The sequence below is a fragment of the Trachypithecus francoisi genome, unplaced genomic scaffold (assembly GCF_009764315.1).
Source record: "Trachypithecus francoisi isolate TF-2019V2 unplaced genomic scaffold, Tfra_2.0 Lachesis_group13, whole genome shotgun sequence".
In the NCBI taxonomy this organism is placed as follows: Eukaryota; Metazoa; Chordata; class Mammalia; order Primates; family Cercopithecidae; genus Trachypithecus; species Trachypithecus francoisi.
In genome coordinates, this window is record NW_022681458.1 from 122415984 (window position 1) to 122434503 (window position 18520).

Genomic DNA, 18520 nt, shown 5'->3' on the forward strand with positions numbered 1-18520 from the left:
CTTATGAGTGAGAGTTAAACACTGGGTACTCATGGACATAAAGATAGCAACAGTAGGCACTGTGGGCTATTAGAAAGGGGAGGAAGATGTGGGCCGAAAAACTAACTATTGGGTACTATGCTCACTACCTGGGTGATGGTATCATTCGTACCCCAAACCTCTGCATCATACAATATACACATGTAACAAACCTGTATTTATGTCCCCTGAATCTAAAATAAAAGTTGAAATTATTGTTTAAAAAAAAAGCCTGAAAAGTAGGTGGAGATTACAGAGACATACCATGTGTGCCGGTTGATGTGGCCATGGGGGCTGAATCTAACCTGTGAGCCTCTCCCAGACCACCCCCGCGTCCAGGCCCCGCCCACAAGCGGGAATGGCGCCTTTCTAACTGGGCGGCCGGGCCACGTGGCTGTTTGGACAAGGATGGAGGTGCGGCCGATCTTTAGACCTGCTTAGTCCTGAAGCTGCCAGAGCCTCAAACCTAGACCCATTTGCCTTGCCACAGAAGTCCGGTTTTCTGGGTGGCTCATTTGCTGCCCTCTCTAATCATGGAGAGATGGTCTCTGCTTGCAACCATCTGATCCTATTGTCTCCCATCTTTTTTTTTTTTTTTGAGACGGAGTCTGGCTCTGTCTCCCGTGCTGGAGTGCAGTGTCCGGATCTCAGCTCACTGCAAGCTCCGCCTCCCGGGTTCACGCCATTCTCCTGCCTCAGCCTCCCGAGTAGCTGGGACTACAGGCGCCCGCCACCTCGCCGGGCTAGTTTTTTGTATTTTTTAGTAGAGACGGGGTTTCACCGTGTTCGCCAGGATGGTCTCGATCTCCTGACCTCGTGATCCGCCCGTCTCGGCCTCCCAAAGTGCGGGGATTACAGGCTTGAGCCACCACCGCGCCCGGCCTGTCTCCCATCTTAAAGCTGTTGAAACACAGGCTCAGAGGCTGGCCCACTGTCACCCAGCACCCAGCTGGCTCCTTTCCTGCAGTTCCATAGGACGTGAGAAGTTCCTTGAGGGTTTTTTTTTCTTTGTTGAGACAGAGTTTTGCTCTTGTTGCTCAGGCTGGAGTGCAGTGGCCCGATCTTTGCTCACTGCAACCACCGCCTCCCAGGTTCAAGCAATTCTCCTGCCTCAGCCTCCCAAGTAGATGGGATTGTTGTGGAAGCTGCACGCTGCAAGGATGCTCACTCTGCCCTGTCTCCAAGGCACAGACAGCTCAGAGAGAGGTCACAGGCGCGTGCCACCACGCCCAGCTAATTTTTTGTATTATTAGTAGAGACGGGGTTTCACCATGTTGTCCAGGCTGGTCTTGAACTCCTGACCTCAGGTGATCCGCCCCACCTGGGCCTCCCAAAGTACTGGGATTACAGGCGTGAGTCTCCACACCTGGCCATTCCTTGAGGTTTTGTAAACCTGTCAGGAGTCTAGGAGGACAGGGGAGAGATGTAAAGGGCCATGGGAGAGGGTGGCCGAGTTAGGCTTCCGTGCTGCTTGTGGGGACTCAGGCCCAGCTCTCCCACTCCCAGGCCCCTCCTTGCAAGACTCTATACCTCCTCCTAGTCAATCTGCCTCTCCCTCATCTGAAGGGATGATGCAACTGCACACTGACATCTTGAATCTCAGTGGCTCTTGTTGAGACCATTTTTTTTTTTTTTGGTTATCTTGTCTGGCTACATACTGCCCCTGAGATTTTTGGGTTGAATGAGGGCAAAAATCTAAGTATTTAGAGCTAGTCATAAATGAAGACATCACACCTGAGTTGCTAGTTTCCTTCTTTGACATGGCTCCATGCCACCGGACAGAGGCATTGCGTTCTCTGTGTCCTATATTTGGAGCATGGCCCACTGCAGTGAGGAGCAGCTCTCCAGGCTTGTAGAGCAGAGGCCATCAGTCAGGCTCCTGGACATCTTCCTGTACCATGCTCCTCCTCCTTTGCCTTTGACAGCTGCGGTGGGAGGAAGGGAGCACAGTAGAAGGGCAGTGAGCATCCCTTTCACCTCCCTTCCCTGCGGGCAAAGGCTGTTTCCAGTCAAATCAGTGCACACGTATGGAGGGGCCACACTCATGAGAATGGCCCATGAGGTTTGAGGGTGACTCAGGATCCCGGGGCAGATATCTATTTCTAGTAGCTGGTGCCCGGGGAAGGGCTGGCATGGAGGCCTATAGTTTGAATTCACCCTCCCGAAGAGGGCAGCAGGGCAGCCTTCCACCAGCTTCCCGGGGGGGGCCACGGGAGGCACTTGAAGGTTCCGTGCTCCCCACCGTGAAGAATCTGGAGGCTGGCTAAGATAAGCACAGAGCACGGTCCTGGAGACAGAGAAGTCCTTACCCCAAAGGGAGCGCAGGAGTGCACATTCTAGCAGTGGGCAGGGGAGCTGGGCAGCCTCTCTCTGAACCGTCTGTGCCTTGGAGCCAGGGCAGAGTGAGCATCCCTGCAGCATGCAGCTTCCACGACAAGAAACCACAGGTGGCCGTGGCACAGTTCATTAGACCTGGCCTGCTGCAAGGAGCCGGCAGTCCTCCAAGCTCATAACTGAAGGTGGAGGGAGAAGTGAGCAGTGGCTGAGAGAGAGGACTGCTCTTTGGAGTTCCCCTCGGGGGCATGAGCACTATCTCCCTTCGGCTTCCCGCTTCTCTTCCAGGCCCGGCCCCCTTTGCTGGAGGGCGAGAGAGAGAGGGTAGGCAGCCACTCTGGCTCTGAGATGGGGCTTTGGGCTGATGATTATAGCAATATCTATCTGTAATAAGGTTACACATTGCACTGTTGTAGTCAGAAGTGGCTGAGAAATTATCAGAAGGGCCAAAGACACATCTCTTTGGGAAGATTTGGGTTTCTTCCGTTCTCTACTGGCTTCCCACACACAACCCCTCCGTGGCTGTTGAGAGAATGGGGACTTAGAAAGTGGAATTACTGTCAAGTCAGTATAAACAAAAGGTTTTAGGTTTGTATGCAGGTGGGTGAGGGTATACCTACTCTATTTCAGGTCCCTCTCAGGACTTCCCTAAATGCTGGGGTGGCATTTATGAGCACTGTGGGTGGCTTACAACTCTAGACGGAAATTGGAGAGCCTGGTCACTGTGAGGCTAGGGCTGGGGCCTGGGAGGGAAGGTGTGCAGAGGTAGGTATTGGGGAGTGACCAGGAGGGAGAGAAGTGGCAGGGGGAGAGGGGCAAGGGAGGGGGGCAAGGAAAGTTATCAAAAGGCCAGTCTCGGGATGGGAATATATATATATATATATATATTTTTTGGTTGAGACGGAGTCTCGCTTTGTCGCCCAGGCTGGAGTGCAGTGGCCGGATCTCAGCTCACTGCAAGCTCCGCCTCCCGGGTTTATGCCATTCTCCTGCCTCAGCCTCCCAAGTAGCTGGGACTATAGGCGCCCGCCAACTCGCCCGGCTAGTTTTTTGTATTTTTTTAGTAGAGATGGGGTTTCACTGTGTTAGCCAGGATGGTCTCGATCTCCTGACCTCGTGATCCGCCCGTCTCGGCCTCCCAAAGTGCTGGGATTACAGGCTTGAGCCACCGCGCCCGGCCGGGATGGGAATATTTTAAAGATGATCTCAAAGGGGAGAAGCAAAGCAGACCACAAATCTGGAGGCCTGAGCCCAAGGGATGTGTTTGGAGAAATGGTTGGGTCTCCAGAGTTGGCCAGAGAGTGTTCACATGAGAACCACGGCCCCACGTAGCAAGCTTGGAGATGGTTGTGTTGTCTCCTGATTATCAGCCCAGGGAAGAGAGGGTAGGAGGTAAGGACGTTACCCAGAAGCCAGATTTAACTAGCCGACCTTGGAGAATTTGGGAGAGAAACACACCCTGTCTAGTAGACTCAGCTCCTACTTTCTTGGAAACAGGAGGCATCCGGAGAAGCGTAGCTGTCCTTGCTGGGCTGCACAGTTTACTACAGGAAATGTAACCGGGTTGTGTTTAGTATTTTCTTTTTTGTGGCTCCATATTTAGAGCCCATTGCTGGGGCCTCGGATCATAGGACTTCCTCCTTGGTGAAGAGATGAGGTCTTTCACTGAGGTTTGTTTGCTGCTGTAGGGAGGGTGAAACATTTGATGGAAGAAAAGCCTTAGCCAGGCAGGAGCCCCTTCCTTCCCCCTGGAGAAGAGTTCCAGGGAGGCAGGTGAGCAGCAATCGGAGTGGGGGCCTGGGCTTCCCCTCCAGCAGAGTCCTGGGAATCCTGGCACTGTTGGGGTTGGGAGGGCAAATGTCCAGTAGCTTGAGGAAGAGGGAAGCAGAGGGACTTAGCCCTTCTCCCCAGGGTGGACTTTCTTGTGGGCACCACTTCTCTGCACCAGCATGGGGCACCTGCATCAGGGCAAAGATGGTGTTGGGGGGAGAGAGAGGGCCTGAGTCAGCCTTCCTGGATTGCTGGGGCACCCATGTGACATGGCTGTGACCCCGTGTTCCTGGGTCCTTATGGGAGGGGTAGCTGAGTGGGGAGCAGTGGAAATTCATGGGGACAGGGGTGAGGTCCTAGTGGTGCTGGTATCTGCCCATCTGCCCTGTGCCCTGTGCCCTCTGCCTCCAGGGCTGCAGCCAGCTTGCAAATTGCAGGTGTGCTCAGATGGACTTTCTGGCTCTGCCACTCCCATTTCAGCATCCTCAGTTTCCTCCAGCCATCACAAGTGCTGCGTGCCAAGATTTTTGGTTCAGCCTCCTGGCTCCCATTCTGGACCCACAATTAAAAATTGACAAGAGAACTCCCCCTATCCCCCTTTTACAGGTCAGCCCTGCGTTCCGCAGCCAGGAATTCAGCTTCAGGCACCATCCACAGAAATGCCTGGGATGAGTACACGGTTGTTTTCCAAAACATCGACCTCCAAGAGTCAGGGGGGCTCCTTAACAACCTGCTATGGATTGACCATGAAGTTATTTAAGCCCTCCCTGAACCTGTTTAGTTTCATTAAACTCTTCTATTGATCCTCTTAATTTTCCCTTTGCTGATTTACTCTGGGCCTTGACTTCACACCCATCTCCCTGGAGTTCAGGTTTCAAGGGCTTCCAAAGTGCGTTTGTACCCCAGGCCCCAGCCAAGGGCCAGAGCCTCAGAATGGGCCTTCTATGCCCTTCTGCCACCTTCAGCAGCTTCCTCTTCCTGCTCCTCTAGACCCCACAGGAAGGTCAGGTCTGCCTCTCCCCTGCCTCCCTTCGACCTTTGTCTTTTAAATGCTTAACAATGAGTCTTTGGTGGAGAAATTTCAGACCGCTCTTATCTAGTGGTAGAGATGTTTTGGGGTGGCAAGGCCTTTAAATTCCACTTTGTATGTGGCCCTCTAGTGGCAGAAATAATGTTCATTAAAGCCACAGTCCGTTGAGAGGGTAGGGAGGTGGGAAGTTTGCAGAATGACTGCTGGATCACCTTGGGAAATTTACAGATGACCTGTTTCAATCCATTCTCATTTGCTCCCCCAAATTGGGTTCCATTTACACTTGGCATTAATAAAAAAAAAAAAAAGAAAGGAAATGAGGGCTTGGTATGTGGCTATAGCAGACAGAAAGAAAAGGCTTGTGGCCAGGCGCGGTAGCTCAAGCCTGTAATCCCCGCACTTTGGGAGGCCGAGACGGGCGGATCACGAGGTCAGGAGATCGAGACCATCCTGACTAACACGGTGAAACCCCGTCTCTATTAAAAAATACAAAAAACTAGCCGGCCGAGATGGCGGGCGCCTGTAGTCCCAGCTACTTGGGAGGCTGAGGCAGGAGAATGGCGGGAACCCGGGAGGCGGAGCTTGCAGTGAGCTGAGATCCGGACACTGCACTCCAGCCTGGGCGACAGAGAGAGACTCCTCTCAAAAAAAGAAAAAAAAAAAAAAAAGAAAGAAAAGGCTTGGTGACCACGTGCTGTTTACCATTCTGTTCATTAGATCAGGAGAGAGGTTTCCTGGGCCTGCTCCTCTGCGGTGGTTTACTCCTCTCTCCTTGATATATTTCCTTTCCAGCACCATTTAGGAATGGGGTTCTAATTAGAGGAAAACTTTTTAAAAAGTTGATTAAAATGTAGTTTTTTTCTGTTGATTTATCTAAAATCTCTATATATTTGTGGTGGAGGGGTTTTGTGTTAGCTAACTTCACCATTTTGCGGAATCAGAAATTCTCTGCTTCTATTTTTCTAAGGAAAGAAGTACATGCGCTATTCAGTAAGAATATTTTTTATTGTTTACTTTTTAGTTTCAGTAATTTTTAGGGGTACAGGTGGTTTTTGGTTACATGGATTAGTTCTTTAGTAGTAAATTCTGAGATCTTGGCGTACCCATCACCTGAGCAATACGCTGTACCCCATTGTCTTCTATCCCTCACCCCCCCCCAGCCTCCTCCCACTCAGGCCCCACAGTCCATTATCACTGTGTATTTTTGTGTCCTCATAGCTTAGCTCCCACTTAAAGTGAAAACACAGTATTTGATTTTCCATTCCTAAGTTATTTTGGTAAGAAAATTCTTAATACAAAGCTGATCAACCCGTGTTACCTTTTTTTCTTACTCTCTCAAAGTTATAACGCAAATCAAAAAATACAAGCTCTTCTGCAAAGAGGTGGACTGATCCCTAGACAGGGGCTAAGAGGCCTGTGTTGACTCCTCTCTCATTTCTGTGTTCCAGCTCACCGGCGTGCTCCCACGGGCCTGAGCCGCTCTTGTCTGCTGCGGGCCATGCGCCTGCGGCTTCCCTCCCTGAGGCCCTGATTCTTGCTTCCTGACTGTGAACTTCCTCTTGTCATTTACAGCAGGCTGTGCTTCACACTGCACACCTTGGGGGCGGGGTGCTTGGAAATCGCAGACACCGTAGATCAGGAGAGTGACTGTAACAATTTTGACAGAAGGTAGGGAAGTGTCTTGTGGGAACCTTTTTGTAATTTGCACCAAGTCCCCACTTGGGATCGTGTTGGGGCTGCTCAAATATTTCTTTAAGTCTGCTCTGTATTGATTTCTGTGGAGTTTTGCTTCTTCAGATACTCTCCGTTAATTGCTTCTGTTAGATAGCGGCAGCAGCAACAAAAACAAACAAATGAACTCCTAATAATGTCTATTATTAATTGCTAACATTTACTAAGTGCTTGCTATGGACCAGACATTGTGCTAGATGCTTTCAAAATACAATTTGTTGTTGTTGTTGTTGTTGTTTTTGTAGAGACGGGGTCTCGTAATGTTGCTCAGGCTGGTCTTGAACTACTGTGCTTCAGCAATCCTCCCACCTCCGCCTCTGCCTCCGCCTCCCAAGGTGTTGAGATTACAGGCGTGAGCCACCGCACCTGGCCTTTAACTTACTTCAACCTACAAGGCAGCGCCGGTGTGAAACCCGTTCTACACTGGGCGCCAAGGCATGACAAGGTGATATAACTTGCCAGGCGTTGCAGAGCACAAGTGATGGAGCTGGTACTAACCCTCCAGCTGTTTTACTCCAAACCCATGTTTTCTTCCTGCTGTTTTGGGTCCCTGGGTTCAGAGATGAAGCAGCTCTCAGTCATGTGGGACACATTCAAGCCAACTGTTCCCATATAAGGAGCTACTGGCTATGTTGGGGTTATCCACCGGGCAGTGGGATCCCAGGAGAGGGAGAACTGCAGTAGCTGAGGGTGATCAGGGGACGCTTTACAGAGCAGGGGACTCGTTCCTTTACCTGGGTGTGGCTTCCACTCTTTTTCATCCCCTACAGTCCTGCATCTCTGCCTGAGTCTGCGGCCTCTGTTCCTGGGTGTGCTCAGGGTTCAATATGGCGGATACTGGGAAAGATTATATTTTCCAATGGGCTGGAAGGGTGAACTCCTGACAGAGATGCAAGCTGAAAAACCAGCTCTTTACCAGATAGAGAATGGACACATGGTGATACTTCCTGAATAATTCCATTCAGCAGCCTCCTGGGATCCATCACTCATAGTTTTATAAATGGTCTATCTCACTACCCACTCTCAGATGGGCCACCTCTGCCCCTAAGGCTGGCCCTGGCTGCACCTACAAGTTCCATGAGTTCCTAAGTAAGAAAACAATAGCTGTCTTTCACTGAATCCCAGAGCTGTCAGAGTCCTTTTCAAGACAAGGAGAGGCCGGGCGCGGTGGCTCAAGCCTGTAATCCCAGCACTTTGGGAGGCCGAGACGGGCGGATCACGAGGTCAGGAGATCGAGACCATCCTGGCTAACACGGTGAAACCCCGTCTCTACTAAAATATACAAAAAATTAGCCAGGCGAGATGGCGGGCGCCTGTAGTCCCAGCTACTCGGGAGGCTGAGGCGAGAGAATGGCGTAAACCCGGGAGGCGGAGCTTGCAGTGAGCTGAGATCCGGCCACGGCACTCCAGCCTGGGCGACAGAGCGAGACTCCGTCTCAAAAAAAAAAAAAAAAAAAAAAAAAAAAAAAAGACAAGGAGAGATTCATCAGCTTCCAATCAAGGATAACTAATTTATGTTGGTACCAGTGTCTTGTATCATTGGATTTCAAATAATTGTAAACAAAATGAAGTATCTCAGCAGCTCTCTGTTTCTCACTCAGTTCTCACCGTCAGTGGGAAGCTGCTCACATAAGATAAATAGTTGGCTGTCCTTAAACTTTGGAAAACACCACCAAGGAACTGTGTGGCCTGATGCCACTGGGCTTAGTGTCAGGAGGCTTGAGACTCAGTGGAGGTGGGAGCATCACCCAGTCAGTGGGTGGCATCACCACCACCTGGTGATGTGTTGAGATGCCTCAGGGGGCAGGAGGAGTGCAGCCAGTGACCTCAGCAGGCACCAAGAACACTGCTTTAGGGGCAGCATTGCTAGACATCCCCCACAACAGGACATGCGTTGGACAGAGCACTGTGATCAGGGTTCTGGATACCATCCTGCCTCTACCAGTGAAGTCAAGTAACCCTGGGGGCTTCTGCTCTCCCATCTGTAAAGTGAGAAGATCAGACTGTAGCTCTGTCCAGGAGATGCCCACAGCCTGGGTCCCTATGGCTGTATTAGTGCTGATTCAGTTTTTGCTGTCTAGAAGCCTACAGGCCTTTATTTTATTTAATTAATTAATTAATTAATTTATTTATTTTTGAGAAAAGACTCACTGATGAAGCAAGAGAACAGTGTAAGATGGTGGATAATCCACTATTAGTTTGGGTGAGGGAGATGGAAGATGCAACCACTTTTCAAAAACATACTTTCAAAAGTATTTTCGTTAATTTCTGGGTGGTAGGGAAATGGGGTATATTTATTTTATCACACATTTTATTTATTTTATTTGTTTGAAGCAGGGCCTCATTCTGTCACCCAGCTGGAGTGCAATGGTGTGATTATAACTCACTGCAACCCTGGACTCATGGGCTCAAGTGATCCTCCTGCCTCAGCTCCCTGAGTAGCTAGGATTACAGGTGTGCACTACCATATCCAGCTAATTTTTATTTTTATTTTTAGTAGAGACAGGGTCTTGCTATGTTGCTCATACTTGTCTTGAACTCTTGGCCTCAAGTGATCCTCCCACCTTGGCCTCCCAAAGTGCTGTAATTATAAATGTGAGCTATAATCTGTGCCCAACTTTTTATCACACATTTTTGCATTTTCTAAAACCATTACAATCATATGTAAGACCTTATGAAATCCTTGCCTACCTTAAGGTTATGAAGACTTTCTCCTATATTCTTTCCTAGAAATGTTGTTTTACCATTCACATGTAGATCTACAATTCATTTGGAATTGCCTTTTTCTGGCATGGTGTGAGGTAGGGGTCAAGGTTTATTTTTGCACTGCAGCACTACTATTACTGTAAATCAGGGGACTGTATGTAGTGGTTTCTCCTTTGTCTGATTAGTCTGTTTGTCTATCCTTGTGCCAATACAACACTGTCTTAAATGTCACAACTTTCTTAAGAAGGTCTTGATAATCTGGTAGGGTGAGCCCTCCAACTTTGCTCTTTCTCTAAACTATTTTTATTATTTTTGACTCTTTTCATTCCATATGCATTTTAGAATAAACATCAATTTCCACAAAAACACTTGCTAGGATTTTGACTGAGACTTTATTGAATCTATGAATTCATTTGGAGAGAATGGGTATGTTGATAAGATTACATCTTCCAATAATATACCCAACTTCATAGGGCTGGCTTTTGCCAATTCCCCTGGGGCATCATTTAGCTGAAAACCAAATTTTATGTGACTTTTTTAGCCTAGGGGTTCCTGACCAAGTTGGGTGGGATAAATTTGAGCCCCAAATCTATGTGAAGTCAGATTTGTGTTCATGAATTCCCAGATAACTATCTTATTTATTTATTTTCCACTTTAAGTCTAAGCTAAGACTTCTTTATCATCCACCTGAGTTGATGAGAATTTTTTCTTTTCTAGTTTGTACTTTTGTTTTTCACCGGACCCACTCCCTGTAAGCATCAATCCCCAATCCCCCTGGGAGTTGCAAGCTCATGCCCCTTCCTGAATCCATCCTCCTGGCCAGGTTTCACAGCAGCAGCTCATGGTTTTTCTTGGCCCGTGGGGAGTTCTATTTCCTTTGTTCAGGGCTCTGTCAAGATTGAAAAGGCTGCTTATTATATTTACCCAACATTTCATGGTGTTTGTGCTAGAAGGTGGTGTTCTCTGATCTGTTCTCTGATCAAAATTTCAGAAAAGACATTGTTCTGAGTAGCCACAATGTAAGCATAGAGATGGGTCCCTTTTTCAGTTTGGGATATTCTTTCCATTCTTTGGTTAGCAGAGCTTTGTTCTTGGTTCTGACCAGGAAGGCTTGGGCATTAGGTACTCCTTAGCAGAACAGATGTGGCCATGTATGAAGCCACCAAGTGTGAAATAGTCTCCCCAATGGAAGAGACCATGCCATGGGACTTCCTTCCACATAACATTTTATTATCAGTTTGCCCACCACCTTCAGTCTATTCTCAGCTTCTATCCTCCTCCCTTTCTCATTGCCTCACTGTAGGGCATTTTGCTATATTTTCATTACCTCCTTTTAGGGATATCAGCCCTCCTGGGGATCCCTATATTTCTTGTGAATAACTTCTGATAATGAGGGTAGAGAGAGAAGGTTGATTATTTAAAATAATAGAAAAAAACAGCATAAACTCCTACATTTGCAGATTGTCTCTCACCTAACCCTACTTCTCACTGAATCCTTCTGGGGCATCCAGCCAGAAATAATTCTATCTATAAGTAATTATAGATAAAATTGTTAGACACTGACATAGCATTTGTGAATTAATTAAACCAGTAGGAATCAGGATGCCTGACTCTGTGTCAGGCACTGTGCTAGTGATGCATAAGACAGACAGGATATACAAGACATTATTCCAACACTTGTTAAAATGGCAAGGAATATTTTCTTCAAAGCTATGATAATATGGGAGGGAGATGGAACTCAACTCCAAATACAGCAGGGACAAATGGGGATTTATAGGCTATGGGTAGGGTGAAGGAGTGGAAGGAAGACCACTAAGACCCTTGATCAAGTCTCAAGGGTGGAGGAGGAGGAGCTCATGTGGCTAAGTTGAGGAGGGTTTCAATAACCTGGCCTAGCAAGATTCTCTGCCAAAACTGGATTCGGTCATGAGGCCTGGACAAGTCTCACTTGAAAAGAGGGCCAGAGGAGGTTGACTGAAGTTTGGGCAGGGAGGGAGTCCTTGTCATGGGTTCCTGATCTCATGGAGGTGTGAGCCAAAGGGATGCAAAAGGTGGGCCTGGCACCACCTTGAAATCCCTGCTGTAGCTTTGTCAATGATGCCCTGACACTTGGTTCTGCGGTCCTTGCTGTGGGGCATTTTGCTATATTTTCATTACCTCCTCTTAGGGATATCAGCCCTCCTGGGGAGCCCTACATTTCTCATGAATAACTTCTGGTAATGAGGGTAGAGAGAGAAGGTTGATCATTTAAAAAAATAGAAAAAAAGAGCGTAAACTGCTACATCTGCAGACTGCCCCTCACCTAACCCTACTTCTCACTGAGTCCTTCTGGGGCATCCTGATGTCTCACCAGTCACTCGAGGGCAAGCCACATCTTTTCTTGGATCTGGAAGTCTTTAGCATCATCCTCACTTGGTCTTCCACGGACTCGCAGGGGAAGCTTTACCATTTGTTACTTGCCAGTTACTGACTTAGTCCTCACACACTCCAGATGCCCAGAAAAAACACCTGCGTTTTTCTTCCCGAGACAGCTAACATCTGTCCCAGCCCCGTCTGCTGCAGGAAGCAGCCTGTTTACTCCCTGTAGCAGGGTAGGAAAGAGTACGTTACAGCTGGCTGTCCCTTGATGCCAGTCCAGAGCCACACTTTACACACATCACTGGCACCTCCTCTTTGCAAAGGTGCCCAAGGTTCCACTACGACACCATGGTTATCTGGGGTAGGAGCATGTGCACTGCTAGCCAGTCACACTTCAGGTAGAAAGAGTGACCTCTACTGGCCTAGAGGAAAGTCATCCTGAGAGAGTAGGAGAGCTGGATGCAGCAAAAGTCAAAGGTTAGGAGAGTCCTGGAGTGAGTGCAAGTGTGTGTGCTCATGCCCCCCCCACCCCCACACACACCCAGCTGTACAGGTGGGACAGAGCAGACCTGCATTACCCTTCCTGTTTTCCTGTGGACTCAGGGAGGTGTGGTGAGAGGATGTGGAGTGATTTTATTTGTTCAGCAAACATGGGAGCACCTGCTCTGCATTAGGGACTGTGCTGGGTGCTTCAGTCAGGAGGAGGAGGAGGAGGAAGAGGAGGACATGGTCAGAGATATACAGGAGCAGGAGCAGGGGACAGATGGAGGGACAGATAAGGAGAGGCCTAGTGTGCTGTCAGAGACTGCACAGGAAGTGGTGGGAGGGGACAATTGTACCTGAAGGGTGGGGGCCAAGAGGGGCTCAGCCTCGGAACTAGTATTCAAGATATGCAGTGTTTGCCAGACAGGTGGAGGTGCAAGTGGGAAGGGCATTTGAGTAGAAGGAAGAGCGTGAGCAAAGTGCAGCCGTGGGGCTTACTCTGGGAACTGGAAGTAGCTCTTTGTAGGCAGGGAGACTGTTAGGTGTGAAGGGTGGAGATGGGAGACAAAGCTAGAGAGGCCCAGGAACTTGGAAACCATGCCAAGTAATTTCAGATTTAATCACATGGGAAACGGGGACCAGGAATCTGGCAGCTCTGAAGCTTGGTTCAGGATTCTGTCCCAGGGGCACAGGCTGGCTCATCTTGAAGGCTCTGTCCCCTCTCCCCACTTCCAGCACAGGGCCACTAACTTCTTTTCTAGAGTCACAAGTATTTCCCAGACTCTGAGCAGGAGCTACATTCTGATAAGGAATGCGAATGGGCCCTTAGTTACCCCCTGCATCCCAGAGATGGAGCTAAGCCACTGAAATAACAAGCTGTTTCTCCCTTTGGCTCTTTCTGAAGGCTGTGCACTGCCCAGGACCATTCCTACCATTACTCACAGAGCAAAAAGCTGCTGGGGATAAATGAACTGCACCTTTAACCTCGGTCTGCCTCAGCACCCAAATTTCCCTGCACCTCCCCCAGATCACTGTCTTTCTGAAATAGGGGCTGTTTGCAGCTCCTCACGTGATGGATGGTGTGGGCAGAGAGGGAGCTGTGGCCCTGGAGTCCAGGTTCCTTGACCTGTCCTGTGGCCTTTGTATTTGCCCTTGATATTTATGATGCTGCCAATTACCCTGATCCATTCAGTCACTCAGAGCAGCAGTCACTGAACCTCACCGGGCTGTGAAATGCTTGGAAAACCACAGATGTGATGGCCACAGGACAAGGGAATATCCATTTTGCTTTCCCACAGCGTCCCCTCTGCCTAAATTTCTATCCTAGTGTCATAGCGAGAATAATGCCTGGAGTGGCGATTCTCAAGCTGGAGTGATTTTGTGCCCCGGGGGACTTCAGCAATGTCTGGAGACATTGGGTTTAATAAAACCTGGGGGCTGATGCTATTGGTATATAATGGGTAGAAGCCAGGGATGCTACTAGACATCCTACAATGCACAGGACAGCCCCCACAGCAAAGAACTATCCAGTCCAAAATGTCAGTAATGCTGAGGTTGAGAAGCCCTGATCTAGAGCACCATGGGATACTCCACTTGTATAAATGTTTCTTTTTTTTTTTTTTTTTTTTTTTTTTTTAGTCTTGCTCTGTTGCCAGACTTTAGTGCAGTGTTGCGATCCCGGCTCACTGCAACCTCCACCTCCCGGGTTCAAGTGAGCCTTCCGCCTCAGCCTCCTGAGTAGCTGGGACTACAGGCGTGTGCCACCACGCCCAGCTAATTTTTATATTTTTAGTAGAGATGGGGTTTCACCATGTTGGCCAGGCTGGTTTCAAACTCCTGACCTCAAGTGATCCGTCTGCCTCGGCCTCCCAAAGTGTTAGGATTACAGGCGTGAGCCAATGCACCAGGCCTAAAATTCTTCTTTCAATGGCCTTCTGAACAGTCTCTCTAGTGCTTCTTATTCTTTTCCCTTGGAAGGGCCTTTCAATCCTAGTTCATCTGGTAAACTTCCATGCATCCTTCAAAACCCATCTCAGGTTCGTCTTTTTTTTTTTTTTTTGAGGAAGGCGTCCCTGGCCTTCCAGAACCTGACCATGAGAGTTAAGGATTCTCTTCTCTGTCCTATTTCTCTACTTGCACAGATTTTGAATGCAGATGCTTTTAAGCTACCAGCACTTCATCTCTATGTCTGTCTCCCCTATTGCCTTTGAAAAGAGGGATCCTCAGGTCCCAAGTCCTTGGGAGAACAGCTGAGGAGCTCACCATATTCAGGAACCAAAGTTAAAAAAAATGTTGGCCAGATGCAGTGGCTCATGCCTGTAATCCCAGCACTTTAGGGGGCTGAGGGAGGTGGATTACTTGAGGTCAGGAGTTTGAAACCAGCCTGGCCAACATAGTAAAGCCCTGTCTCTACTAAAAATACAAAAATTAACTGGGCTTGGTGGCAGGTGTCTGTAATCCTAGCTACTCGGGGGGCTGAGGCAGGGGAATCGCTTTGGGAGGTGGAGGTTGTATCGAGCTGAGATTGTGCCACTGCACTCCAGCCTGGGTGATAGAGCAAGACTCCATCTAAAAAAAAAAGTTAAAAAATATTAAAAACGTGAATGAAATTGTTTCTGAATTGAATGACATAAACCTCAGTCTTTCTAAACAGATTCTCTTTACTGGGTTTCCAGCTCCAAGGGCCTGACACGGTAATGACTTAAACATTTGTTAAATTGAGTTGATAATGAAAGGAGAGACGGTTTTACAACACGGAAATGGTCAGCAAATGGAAGAATCCCTGGAGAGCACTGAGGATTTTCATTTCTTGTTAAGGATTTGAGGTTTGGGTCTTTTCGTATTGGTTTCATAACTTTTCTTGGTCAGATGAACTGTAGCTCTGGAAGGTGTGTGTGCGTGTGTGTGTGTGTTTGTGTGTGTGTGTGTGTGTGTGTGTGTGGTCTGCAATGGTAAATGGTGCCGAGTGGCCCCTTCTTGGAAATGAATGACTCATTTCTCTTTTTGCATGCCAAGCAGGTGCAGAGAAAATGTTTACCCTGAAGAAATAAGCAATCCTAAATATAGGTTTGCTTAATGAGGGATGAATATTGCTACGTAAAGAAGGCTGTGTTTTAGATTCCATCATTCCTGGAGCCCCAGCACTCCTCCACGAGGGCTCAGCAGGGATATGAGGCTTCTGGGGAGAAGGGGAATGATTTTCATTCTGCTTAACTATTTCCAAGCCATAGCTGAAGTGAGCTTTGCCTTGGCACCTGTTTCTATGGTGTGAATTGACTCACATGGGCGTGACAAAGGGGAATGATGTCAGTAAAACATGTGGCTCGCTCACCTTCGTTTTAAAATTTGACGTCATGTGGCGGTGAGTGGAGCAAGCTTTCTCCCAATGAAAGAGGAAGCCTCAGGGATAGAGGAAAACCTTAGGAACAAATCAAAATCCTTTGCCCCAGTGGAAGCAGAAGGGCTTCCTTTGAGTGGCACCCCGAGTGTGCTGGGGCAGGCTCATACCTGCTCATGGGAGATGATTATTAAACGCTCAGGAATTTGCGTAAGCCGGTTGTTAAACTCAGCCATTGTTAAAAATGAAATTATATAAGCTTCAATGATATAAACTCTATTTTAATTTTTTCTTTTCTTTTCTGAGACAGTCTCTTTCTGTCGCTCAGGCCAAGTGCAGTGGTGCAATCACGGTTCACTGCAGCCTTGACCTCCCAGGCTCAAGCAATTCTCCCACCTCAGCTTCTAGAGTAGCTGGGACTGCAGGCTTGCACCACCATGCCTGGCTAGTTTTTGATTTTTTGATAGAGACAGGGTCTCACTGTATTGTTCAGGCTGGTCTTAGAACTCTTGAGCTCAATCTCCCAAACAGGTGGGATTTCAGGTGTGAGCCACTGTGCCTGGCCTAAATTATATTTTAAAAAGATGACAAATACTCAAAGCTCATCACTTCCCCATTATTTTGCTACTATGTGTAGTAGTGAATGCCCTGGAGGTCGTTTCCATTTCCTGTGGCTGGGTGGTTACAGAAATACTGTGTGTACTACTGTGCATCTCTCCCTAGTTTTGTATTCCAGGATATCATTGGTAGCATCCTGTAAATGGGAGTATTTACACCACAGAAATGGGCAAACATACAACTTGGGGCTTTTCTCTTTCTTCCAGACAACCAGTTTGTAAAGCTTTACCAGTACACCACTGTGTAGACCCATGGGGCATGTGGAGGCTGGGAGGGCGCAGTGGGGGAGGGAGTCCTGAAGACCCAGATTTGGCAGAACGACTTCTGGGAGTGGCCAGAAAGCGGGTGAGAGGGCACCACTTTCAGTGGCCAGTGTTAAAAAAGAAATGAAGAATATTGTCATGGAAATCTTTCTGGCATGATGACATAAACCCTTGTCTTCCTATACAGCATATACCAGGTGTTACGTAATCCTTTCTCAGTGACCCGGGGACATCATTGTGAACCTCATGGGTGTGGTGCTAGTGAAGGGGGATTCTGAGGTTTGGGAACTCCAGGAGAGCACAGTTCTGCTGTGTCACCACCGGCCTCCCAGGGCCTAGCATAGTGCTTGGCACATAGTAGGCACTTAGGGATGTTTGCTGGAAGAAGGAGTCATGTTGGGTGTTTTATCCGCATACAAAGTGACTCTGCACTGCTGTGTGACCTTTTTGCTTCTTCTCTTTTAGAGACAGGGTCTTGTTCTGTCACCCAGGCTGGAGTGTAGTGGTGTGATCAGGGCTCATTGCAACCTTGAAATCCTGGGCTCAAGCGATCCTTCTGCCTTAGCTTCCTGAGTAGCTAGGACAACAGAGGTACACCATCATGCCTGGCTAATTAAATTTTTTTTTTTTGTAGATACAAGATCTGGCTGTTTCCCAGGCTGATCTTGAACTCCTGGTCTTGAGCAATCCTCCTGCCCTGCCCCACCAAAGTGCTGGGATTACAGACATGAACCACCTTGCTCAGCCTTTAAAATTTTTTTTTCAAAATTTTATTTTTATTAATTATATACATTTAAAAAGAGGTGGTGTCTCACTCTGTCATCCAGGCTAGAGTGCCATGGCGTGATCATAGCTGACTGCAGCCTTGAAATCTTGGGCTGAAGCAGTCTTCGCCTGCAGCCTCTGCTATGTGGTCTTTGATGAGGTACTGGGCTAAATGGCAGCAGGAATGAAAAAGGGATACATTTGAGAAAAATTTAGAGAGTAAGATAGACAGGACTTAGGTGATGGATTAGATATGGAAGGTGAAAAGTGGAGGATGAGTATTAATTTCATATTTTTAATTAAAAGATCTCAAACATACAGTAATGAGACTGGTGTAATTAAATCTATCACCTAGACTTAATCATTTCTTACCATATTTGCCTCATCTTCTTTATTGAAGTATTTAGAGTAAATGATAATCATCGTGACATTTTAACTCTAAATACAATAGTACCCCCTTATCCTCTGGGGGTACGTTTCCAGATGCCCAGTGGATGCCTGAAACCACTGATAGTACCAAGCCCTATATAACACTGTTTCTTCCTATGCAGTAATAGGAGCAGTGGTGGGGAGGGGAGGGTAGTGTCCACAGCGTGGATATGTTGGACAAAGGGATGATTCACATCCCAGGTGGATGGAGCGGAACAGCATGAGATTTCGTCATGCTACTCAGAACAGTGTGCAATTTAAGACTTGGGAATTATTGACTCCTAAAATTCCCCATTTCCATTGTACACCACGGTTGACTGTGGGTAACTGAAATGGAGGAAAGGGAAACTTCTGATAAGCAGGGACTACTTTAATTAAGTCTACATCCCTGACATCTCCAGTGTCACCAACACCAGTTCATGGGATCATTTTCCCTCATTATCCTCAAAATGTATTTTACAGACGTTGTTCAAGGGTTTCTGTATTTTAGGTTTTGCAGGTCAAGAGACAAAATCAAAGGAGGCTAAAGATTTTTACATTTTATGTTTGCAAATCTAAAAATCATTCTTAGGGCTGGGCACGGTGGGTCACGCTTGTAAGTCCAGCACTTTGGGAGGCCGAGGCGGGTGGATCACCTGAGGTGATCGAAACCAGCCTGGCCAACACGGTGAAACCCCG